Below are 12,170 nucleotides of genomic sequence, written 5' to 3'. Positions count from 1 at the left end.
GCTAGTGTCAGTTTCCTGTTTATCAGTTGTTTGATTCTGAGGTTGCGTTGCTGAGTCCTGCTCATCTCCTGTAGGCAGGTGGCTTGACTCAGTGCTTACAGCAGCTGCTTTCTCAACTGCATTTGATAGGGTTGAAGTTGGGGCTTGGGGATTTTGCTTGATCATTATAGGGCTGCTCTCTTCGGAGTCTGCAGTTGCACTGCTGGAAGAGGGGGTGCCCAACTGTCCATGTGCCATCACTGTGACTGGTGGGCAAACTGGTTTTGCTGTCGAGAACCCTGAATTCTGAATAGGTTCCTCTTTATTCTCAGACACAGCTGAGAATAAACCTGTGTCGAGGAGAAGGTCCTTGTCGCTGATGCCGTCCTCTGACTGGGATGTGCTACATCCAGAGTCCTTAGTTGCAGGTATGGCCTCCGTAGCCTGAAGCTTGGGAAGTACCGGGGTCAATGCCAACTGTCCCTGAGAGGACACCAAACACTCCTGCTTATCTTCGGCCTTCTCCCATATGGAAGGAGTGAGGCAGCCATTGATGACCTCCTTCACGATCTGTGCTGCCTGCTCCTGTATGTCATCTGTGTGACTTTGAGAAGAGGATCCCACATGAGATGTGCGGAGGTCCTCATCCTTCGTAGGCTCATCATTAAAAGAAGGTGCACAGCTGCTCACTGCCATGACCTCTTGTAGGCCCACTGAATTTACCTCAGTGATGAGACTGGCGGCCATATGCTGAAGATTCTCAGTGTTGTCACTGGTCTCAGCAGGCCGGCTAAAGTCCCCGTTCACATGGTGCTGGGAACCTACAGAAGCATCTGAGAGGGGTGTGCTGGCTGGGAGGGGAAATGAAGCAGATACCATAGGGCTCTCTGGGCCAAAAGAGTGCCCAGGTGCAGACTGAACACATTCACCCACAGCTTTGGGTGCAGTGGTGGACAAGTCATCTCTGGTGAAGGAAGGGCTGTCTTTCACCAAGTCCACTTGGACATTTTCAGCAAAAGGCACAGCCAATATGTCATCAGCTACCTCTCCCTCAGGCTCTGGGCACTCTGCTTTAGGCAGATCCACACCTGAGGACACAGTCGGTGCGTCTTCCTTTGTGTCAGGTTCTTGTTCGTCAGTGTTTTCATCCTGAGGCTGCATAGCCAAGTCCTGCTCATCTCCTGTAGAGAGGTGGCTTGACTCGGTGCTTACAGCAGCTGCGTCTGGTCTGTTATGAGAACATTTCTCTACCAAATTTGATAGGGTTGAGGATGGGACTGGGGGACTCCTCCCGGTAGTCCCAGGGATGTCTTGTTGGAAATCGGTAGTTGCACCGGTGCAAGAGGGAGTGTCTTGCTGTCCATGTGCTATCACTGTGACTGGTGGGCAAACTGGTTCTGTTGAGAACCCTGAATTCTGAATAGGTTCCTCTATACTCTCAGGCACAGCTGAGAATAAACCTGGGCCAAGAAGAAGGTCCATGTCGCTGATGCCGTCCTCTGACTGGGACGTGCTACATCCAGAGTCCTCCGCTGCAGTTATGATCTCTTCAGCCTGAAGCTTGGGAAGTACCGGGGTCGATGCCAACTGTCCCTGAGAGGACACCAAACACTCCTGCTTATCCTCGGCCTTCTCCCATACGAAAGAAGTAAGGCAGCTATTGATGACCTCCTTCACGATCTGTGCTGCCTGCTCCTGTATGTCATCTGTGTGACGTTGAGAAGAAGGTCCCACATGAGATGTGTGGAGGTCCTCATCCTTCGTGGGCTCCTTGTCGTTAAAAGAAGGTGCACAGCTGCTCACTGCCATGACCTCTTGTAGGGCCGCTGAAATGACCTCAGTGATGAGACTGGCGGCCAAGTGCTGAAGTTCCTCATTAATGTCCCTGGTCTCAGCAGGCTGGCTAAAGTCCCCGTTCACATGGTGCTGGGGTCCTACAGAAGCTTCTGAGACAAGTATGCTGGCAGAGAGGGGGAATGAAGCAGATACCATAGGGCTCTCTGGGCCAAAAGAGTGCCCAAGTGCAGACTGAGCACATTCAACCACAGCTTTGGGTGCAGTGGAGGACAAGTCATCTCTGGTGGAGGAAGGGCTGTCTTTCACCAAGACCACTTGGACATTTTCAGCAAAAGGCACAGCCAATATGTCGTCAGTTACCTCTGCCTCAGGCTCTGGGCACTCTGCTTTAGGCAGGTCCACACCAGAGGACACAATCGGTGCTTCTTCCTTCGTGTCAGTTTCCTGTTCCTCAGTGTTTTTATCCTGAGGCTGCATAGCCAAGTCCTGCTCATCTCCTGTAGAAAGGTGGCTTGACTCATTCTGGCAAACTGGTTCTACTGTCGTGGGCTCTTTGTCAGGTGCACAGCTGCTAGCTGCCTCAGAGATTTCGTAGCTGCTTACTTCCATGACCTCCTGTAGGGCCGCTGAAATGACCTCAGTGATGAGACTGGCGGCCAAGTGCTGAAGTTCCTCATTAATGTCACTGGTCTCAGCAGGCTGGCTAAAGTCCCCGTTCACATGGTGCTGGGGTCCTACAGAAGCATCTGAGAGGGGTGTGCTGGCAGAGAGGGGAACTGAAGCAGATTCCATAGGGCTCTCTGGGTCAACAGAGTGCCTAAGCACAGACTGAGCACACTCATCTTTGGTGGAGGAAGGGCTGTCTTCCACCAGGTCCACTTGGACATTCTCAGCAAAAGGGACAGCCAATGTGTCGCCAGCTACCTCTGTCTCAGGCTCTGGGCACTCTGCTTTGGCTAGCTCCACACCCGAGGATACAGTAAGCGCTATTTCCTTACTGCCATGTGTAACGCTGCCCTCAGTTGGTAAAGACAACATGTCCTGTGTCTCTTCATTGTCCTCACTGGTGATTTGTACTTTTTTGCGAGAGGTGTACCACCACCAGCAGCCCACAAGCGCTAGCACACCAGGAACTATGTACCTCAGCGCCATCTTCTGTTATCTCTAGCTACTACTGTTGAGAGCAGTTCAAAAAGTGGAAAGGTATAAAGTAGAAATTCAGCAGTTTCCATTTGAAAATACTTTAGCAAGAAAAAGAAACTATCAGACATTCACAGAAACATTTAGAGCCGATTTAGTACATGAACAGTGGCCAAGGATTCAAACCGCATCAGAATCTGCATGTTTCCATTAGAGATGGGATTTCTGACTAATGTAATATTTAGGAATCTCCAAGAGTTCACAAGTACCTCATCAGAGGAGCTAATGAGTTAATGCTACAGCTACAGACTTAGTTTTAGTTAGCCAACATTAGTTTTGTCAGTGAAACCTACAGCAAGTTCAGTTTCTGAATCTAGCTAATGTCACCTAGAACACCTAAAATCTCTGCCTTCTCAGTCATGTTCTTGTAGGTGTAAACATTAGATGATTTTAAGGGTCTCTGACTGACAGTTGCCCTAAAAAATATATAGTAATAGCATATTTTGGCAGAGTTGTTAGAGTTGTGGGACCCAAAATCCCTGGCAACGCCCCTGGCAACTCGTTTATGTTTAGCTAGTCATTTCAGAGTAGAAAAACAATAAACAAACAAATCCCACATACCAGCAAAACAGCACATTTTACAGTTCCGCATAAAAGCATAAAAAATTACCTGCATAACTGATATTTCCTACATCTTTGGTGAAACGTCGTCCAAATAATCCCTTCACTGTTTCAGTGCTGCCTGACTCTCAACTGGTTCACCAACTACTGAAGAACTCGTGAGAATTCCAATTTTGATGACCTAACAATGAGCACCACTGACATCACGGCCTTTATGAAACTGTATGCAGTTTAGACTGGAAGACATACATACAGTCTACTGTAATGTAGTCTACTTCAGTAATGCTATGTCTTTACACAATCTAGGCCAACCCAACCAATTCCCATTCAAGCTTGAATCTGAGTCCCTTCATAAGAGAAAGACCATTAAAGGTAGAAGACGTGGAATTAATTAAAGTCGTGTACAATGCTGCACTGTCAGAGGAGACGCCATATAACTGTATTTCCAATTGATCAGCACACTCTTCACTTCACTTACTCTTATGTTTATTCTTTTCAGATTGTCACTACACTTTTTTGCCTTCTAGAAAACGGCTTCAATTACATAAACACAGCAAGAAGTAAAAAGAAATTACTCTTCAAAAGTTAATAACTTATTTTGAAGAAAGTACTTGAGATCTTGTGAGCTAGTATGAAGAGAAAAAAAGCCTGATTCCAGATTTCTATATATATATAAATATATATACATATAGAGGTAATGGTCATAAAATGAGAAATTAATGAAAAAGTTGATTTATTTCAGTAATTCCATTCAAAAAGTGAAACTTGTATATTATATTTATTCATTACACAAAGACTGATATATTTCAAGTGTTTATTTTACTTTTAACAATGCTGCACTGTCAGAGGAGACAAACAAATAATGGAGTATTATTATTCTTTCAGCACATTCAGTCTGTGTCAGTCCTTGTGATTTAACACATACAGGCCTCCTATCTCTCCAACATATATATATATATATATATATATATATATATATATATATATATATATATATATATATATATATATATATATTTATATATATATATAACATTTATACTTTTTCCTGTTGAAGAAAGTACTTGAGATCGTGTAAGCTAGTATGAAGAGGAACAAAGCCTGATTCCAGATTTCTAATATTATATATATAGCCCCAGAATTCTACAGGTTTATTTAAGTATATTTTTGCAAAATGTAATCTGGCCATTCTGTTTGGTGGTTTGCATCTTGCATTGTAGCCTCTGTATTTCTGTTTATGAAGTGTTCTGCAAATACACACCTTCCTCCAGACAACTGAGGATTTTTCTTAAGATTATGAAGATTTCTCTGCCATCAGCTTACCAGTCTCTTTTTAATTGCCAGAGTTTCTTTATGATATTCCACACAGTTGATTTAGCTCATTCCAAAACATTATGGTGCCCTGAAATGCCAAACAAAAACTGATCAGATGTCCTAATTCGATATTAGTCGGAAAAACTATACATTTACATTTTTTTTTTACAGAGAAACAGTATAATTTTACATTTCTACAGAGAAACATTATAATTTTAGAGTGAACACTGGCACACAGCTGGTGGAGTCACACTCAGCAACACAGAAAAATGACAAGACACCCAGGAGAGAGTGTCAATAACTGCAAATAGATGGTGCCAGAAGTCAATGAGAAAGATGTGTTTTACTGAGGTTGTATTTTGTTTCTCATTGGCTCCTGGCACCAACTATATGGATATTGGGCATGTCCTTCCACTAACTCATGGTCAGGCTACCTTCTCTTATACATACATTCATATTTTCAGCAATGGCTGGCTGCCTCACCTCAGTGTTGTAAGTTCTTAGAGCTTGAAGTTACTAGTTTCTCTGTTGCTGTATTGGCACAGCTCTTGTCCTTGTGCCAGCGACGCCACCAGCGATGGACTGACCATCAGGAGGACTGGCACAGTTGGGGAGGGGAGTGTGAGGTCCATAGCAAAACCTCCAGCTTGTAATGGGTAAGTTCAACTAGTTATAAATAAAATTAAATAAATAAAATGATATATGTTTATCTGACTTATGAGCATTGGAAAGTTCTACTCTTCATTTAATCAATAATATGTGAAACACAATACAGATATGAGCAAGTTTAAATAACTTTATTCTATTCTCTGCCAGAGTTGTTCTTATACTAAAGGAACCAACTCTGGACAGCTTGGACATCAGCAACTACAGCAACTACATTTCTCTTCTCTCCTTCCTCTTAAAGCTTCTTGAACTAACCGTCTACAATCAACTGTCTCTCTTTCTCACTCTAAATTATGTCCCCTTTGTTTCCTACACTCTCCCCAGTGTTATACAAAAGTACAGTGAAATCTTATTTACACAGACCTGGACAAATCAAGAAATACAGTGTGATGAAGCATCATGAGACTGGAGAACAGTGGGGTGGAGGTTATTACGATACTACATTTGTCTCGAATAGAATAAAGAATGATGAGAAACTACCTGAACCAAGGAAATGAGCTGACAGTATTTATATAGATATCCATGACTGCAACTCTAACTGAACTATAAACTTGCTACCCCACCTAAAACTCCTACCCACCTGAACCACCCCCTTTCAATTAATAAAAAAAAGTCCAAAGGTTCTGCAGTGCCCCTAAAGAAGTATTGATGAGCTCATTCAAGACCAATCTCCTGAACTGGTGTGTTATTGCATGGACAGCAACAAAATTGATCTTATCTTGCGAGTTTTTTTCCTAAGGCATCTGAATGAACACCATATGTGGTCGAGTGCACTCATTAGGCCTGTATTAGCTTTATAAGGCTATACACCTCCTCTATTTGACACAGAGATCAGACAGGCATAACGTTACTATGCAGCAAAGGTGCTCCTCAAGAAGTAGAGGAGCTCATTCAAGGCTAATCTCCTGGTGTGTTTCTGCATGGACAGCATCCATGAAGAACTGACGAAATAACCCCAAGGACAGCTGTACAGTAAATTCATCCCTTAGCTTAGGGCATGTACCCAAACCCTTAAATTAGCAGTCAAGAAACCTTTAATCAAGAAACCAAATCTTGATCCTAATGTATTGTCTAATTACAGACCCATCTCCAACTTAACATTTATATCCAAAATTTTAGAAAAAGCTGTGGCCTTAAAGACTCTTACCTGATTGATACCTGAGTAAAAATGACATGTATAAGAAATTCCAATCTGGATTCAGACCCAATCACAAGGCTAAGTATCGTTATTATCCCTACTAGACCTTAGTGCAGCCTTTGATACAATAGATCATACTATATTACTAGAAAGATTAGAGAACATGGCTGGAATCACAGGGACAGACCTATCAAATCTAACTGAATGCTATCAGTTTGTAAAGCATAGTTATAAGCAGACATGATATTATTTCCATTGCTATGCAGATGACACACAGCTCTATATATCAGCCAAACCTGACGATAAATTAAGATTACAGAAATTGGAGGACTGTGTAAAGGATATTAAACTCTGGATGTCACATAATGTCCTTCTTCCTAACAGTAACAAAAACAAGGTTCTTCTTTTAGGTCCAAAAGATCTGACTTAATGTTAGACTTGGCTGATGCTTCTATTATTTCTGGTCTGCTACCTGTCTAATGACCATGTTAAAACCTAAATGGACTCTTAACTATCTACCATTATTAATATCACCACTATTAACTATCTACACCATGATTAATATAGTATGATTATGATCAGAGCAGTTCAACAGTATAGATGGTTTGGTAACTTTTATCAATAATGTTTAAATAGTTCTGATCAGAGGAGGATGGGTCGGGTCCCCCTTGTGAGTCTTGGTTCCTCTCAAGGTTTCTTCTTCCAGCTCTGAGGGAGTTTTTCCTTGCCACTGTCGCCGTTGGCTGCTCACTGGGGGTCTTTGATCCTTCATGTCTTCTTAAGACATGCGAATGCTGGAGGATCTGTCCACCCCTGCAGGGAAGAGGCCTCGTCGTAGTCTTCCCCAGTCGTCACACAGTTCTGCATCCTCATGCACATCTCGTCGGAGGTACAGCGAGCGCCCCGCGCTGAGACGCAGTGGCAAAAGTCAGAAGCCGTCCGACAACGTCCAAGGTCTGCTCCAGGAGCGTGGAAATGCCACTGTGTGCGATTGCTAACATTCCAAGTGCTCTCACACACTCGTAAAATTTGCGTTGGGCGGTCACAGTCAAACTCAGATTTATACACTTCACATAAGCTACTGGGGGGGAAAAAATGGGCTCTAAAGCCACCAGGTCAAAATATTAAACGTGGTTTAATTTTAAGAGTAAAGCTGTTATGATGCAAAAGTGTACTACTTTCCATCTGGCATTTTGTGACACACCCATTGTGTTCCTCTGTTATGTGAAGTAATGGGGTGGGGGGGGCTGTTACATGCTCCAACATTCTTTTTGTCACTTGTCACCTTATCTATAATGGCTTTGTATTTTTTAATCTTGTAATGACTCAGTCCAATCAGGTACACAGTATGGGCCTTGTACTAACTTGGGGCTCGTACACTTTACGTTGAATTCCTGCTGTCTTCCATTCACCTTGGTGGAAGGATCGTGAGAAAAATTCAACCGAAGAATGCATATCTTCTGAGAAGATATTGCTCCTAGCAACTGACATGTACATATTCCAAAGAACGTTTTTTGAAGAACGAAATTACTTTGAGCAATTCAGTGGTCTATGTATTTTTATGTGCTTTGTTTTTCAGAACAAAGAGGAATGCACACAGTTTCTACCATTTCTACTAGTATCTTAACCTCCTGTCACTATGTATGAGCTTACCTTTACCTCAGCATATAAGCAAGAAATAATACACACCTTTTGGTCTTGGTTTTTAAATACGTATTGGGAATATCCAGTGTCTCGTTCGTTTGTTTTATATTGGGTTATTATTATTTTTAAGTTGTTTTCTAACTGTGAGACATTCATGTGAAACTTAAGGTGCTGCTATGCTTAACCAGGTTAATAAAAACAAACTTGATCAGCTAAATGCGGCTACTGTTCTTAACTGTCGCTATATTTAGCCATTTAAAGCGTTAAGCCTAAACAGACATTAATTACATTGTCAAAACAAGCACCAGGATACCTGTTGGACTGCTAAACTGCAGTTAACATTGATGTACTGTCAGAAGCCAGTCTTAGGTCAGGCAAAGGCAATCGACCCCAAGAGGGTCAAAATGAGTATGATGGTGGTAGCAACTTGCTGTGGATGGAATAATGAAGGCGGACTATCTAAAAATTCTTCAGCATAACCAACATGTGAGGACAAGCCAATGTTTTATGAGCTTTAAATTAGACCAGTGTTCAAACCACAACAAATAATTTATACTGGTCTTGGTTTGAATGGTTTAGCCCGGTTGACCAGCAAACCAGTGCTTAAGCCACAACAAATGATTTATACTGGTCTTATGCTGGTTGAACAACAAACCAGGGCTCAAAACACAACAAATGGTTTACCCCGGTTGACCAGCAAACCAGTGCTTAAGCCACAACAAATGGTTTACACTGGTATTGTGCTGGTTGACCAGCAAACCAGTGCTTAAGCCACAACAAATGGTTTACACTGGTATTGTGCTGGTTGACCAGCAAACCAGTGCTTAAGCCACAACCAATAGTTTACACTGGTATTGTGCTGGTTGACCAGCAAACCTGTGCTCAAAACACAACAAATGGTTTACGCTGGTATTGTGCTGGTTGACCAGCAAACCGGTGCTCAAAACACAACAAATAGTTTACACTGGTATTGTGCTGGTTGACCAGCAAACCGGTGCTCAAAACACAACAAATGGTTAACCCGGTTAACCAGCAAACCAGTGCTCAAAATACAATTCATGTTTTATACTGGTCTTGTGCTGGTGAGATGCTGACTGACCATCAAACCACTGCTCAAAACACAACATTGACTATCTTCTATGTTTTCTATATTGTTAGCAGGGATACATTTACCTGCAGACCTGACACAGGTGTTGTGTGAGGGGAAAGGCCAGTTCTGTTTGTTTTTAAGACCAGAAGATGAATGAAATGATAGATCTGAATCTTTAACTTTTATTCCCTGACATTTGCGTCTAGAAGTGATAAACAACTTGGCACCTCTTGTTTGAACCAAACCATTATAAAGTTAGCACACATGGCACACGGACACAAACACGGACACGGGTGTGTGTATTCCCAATGGCTGGTTTTTCACTATGTAGACCATACTAAGCCAGGTCCCACAGCTTCTAAACAGCCCATTCGCACATGAAGAGAGCACAGCATACAGCACCACAGGAGTGTTACTGAGAGGTTAGGAAGTTTGGGAGTTTTGCGCCACACCAAACTTGAACATGAAGACGCGTGTCTTAGAGGCACAGCAGAGGTTCCTCACCTTACTGACACGCCTCCTTCAGGCCACCCAGCCCGACCTGCTGGAAGATTGCCCGCTAAGATCCACTCTACCTGCACCAGACCAGCTGCCACCTATCAATCTGACCATCAGACCCCCAACCCACCACCAGCCAAACCAGACCAGCGGCACACCCTCCTTCCACTGCTACCTGATTAATGACCATGTTAAAACCTAAATGGACTTTTAACTATCTACCACTATTAATATTACCACTATTAACTATCTACACCATGAATAATAGATAGTTTATAGATCATGATCAGAGCAGTTCAACAGTATAGATGGTTTGGTAACTTTTATCAATAATGTTTAAATAGTTCTGATCAGAGGAGGACGGGTCGGGTCCCCCTTGTGAGTCTTGGTTTCTCCCAAGTTTTCTTCCTCCATCTCTGAGGGAGTTTTTCCTTGCCACTGTCGCCGTTGGCTTGCTCACTGGGGGTCTTCATTCTTAATGTCTTCTTATATTATTTCTTTTTCTTTTCTGTCTTTTACTAATTACTAATTATGTAAAGCTGCTTTGTGACGACAACAGTTGTAAAAAGCGCTATACAAATAAATTTGACCTGACTTGACAAACTTGGAATCCCTAACTGTGGATGAGAAATGCTGCCAAAACTGCTTGAACCCATTAAGGCATGGACTTCACAAGACCTGTATCTGACACCAAGACGTTACCAGCAGATCTTTTGAGGATGTTGTGAAGTGGGGCCACAATGGGTCGCATCAATCAGCGTTAGGTGCCCATGACCCTGTCTCTGGTTCACTCAGTGTCCTTCTTTGGATCACCTTTGGTAGGTACCGGTTTTGCTGAGATGCTCTGACCCAGTCGTCTAGACATCACAAATTTGGCCCTTGTGAAAGATCCTCAGTTTTCAGTGGTGCTAATATTACAGCTGATCAGTGACAAACTATAGCCAACCTGTTGCTGCTCAATTTGTCAACCTACCTCCATCTCCTTTTACCACTAGCCAGGTTCTGACCACAAAGATTGATAGACTGCTGTTGACCAGATATTATATGGGTGCTAGACTTTTCTCAGCACAGCAAATAATATGTGGTCCTGGTGCATCAGTCACTATGGTCTAGCTGGGATTTTTGACACACATCAATGTGATGGCTAGGTTGAGAATCGGAAATTGACCATTGATGAAGGTCTGTCAATGGATGAGCTACAGATATCAATAAGATGGACATTCAGGGTTCTAGTATGGTGTTTACCACCCAAAATATCCAAAAGAAAGTGGTTATACACACATGGACAAAATTGTTCGTACCCTGTAAATCTGACAAAACCACTGATTTTAATCAGGACATTGAAACACTCCTATTCTTTTTAGAGACTGGTGAGTGTATACCATTACTCAAGGTTAGGTGTGGATTATGCAAATGAAAGGACTATTCAAGGATGTGCATATTACTGAGCATTCTTTATTACTCTCTCCACACACTGTTTCGAGACAAACTAGAAACACTAGTATCCCGGGTGTGCAACAGCAACCTAAATCAAAAGCTGATGTGGAGAAAACAGCAACACAAACAGCAAAACTACCAAAATGTTCCCGGGGGATAAGGGAGTTCTTCTGGGAACAGAGCTGAATTGGTTGAGCTGTCGGTCAGCCTCCTCTCCTCAGCAGTAGAGTGAGTGACTCTTTGGGCAATGCTGGAGTTCTGCACAGACACAATTATGAAGACATTTACACAGTTTTGAATATAACCCCTGAGTGCCATTTATTACATGTATTAAACATTCACTGGGATGAAAGCTGCAATCTTTTGGAAAAGATCTCTTGCCCCACCTAGAGGCAAATGTGGAATCTGCTATGCCACACAGATAAAACAGTGTGGATAGTTCTGAGATTTGGGCGAAAACACTGTTCTAAAATTTCATTCAGGGCATTTTAACCATTTAAAGTTGATCAAGAGGGTTTCCTGGGCATATATTAGACCACTAAAGAGCCTTGTTAGAAGGTCTAGGTTGAGGTCTAGGTCTGTGAATCCAACCCTCTATAAAGTCTATAAAGACCACTGTAAAACACTTGCATATATTATGTAAACTTATTATCCGTATTATCAGTATTACCTGGTCCAACGTGGGTAGCGATGTCAGTGGTATGAGTACATGTAGGTTGGTCAGGTCAAAGCTTCTGAACTTCTTGCCAATCAAGGCCAGCACTTCATCTACTTGCTGCTGAGTGCCTGAGAGCAGGGGAAGGGAAGGATAGAAAAGCAAGCTTTAACACACAATTCAAACTTATC

The sequence above is a fragment of the Salminus brasiliensis genome, chromosome 11, assembly GCF_030463535.1.
Source record: "Salminus brasiliensis chromosome 11, fSalBra1.hap2, whole genome shotgun sequence".
Lineage (NCBI taxonomy): Eukaryota > Metazoa > Chordata > Actinopteri > Characiformes > Bryconidae > Salminus > Salminus brasiliensis.
Note: the sequence above shows the minus strand (reverse complement) of the source record.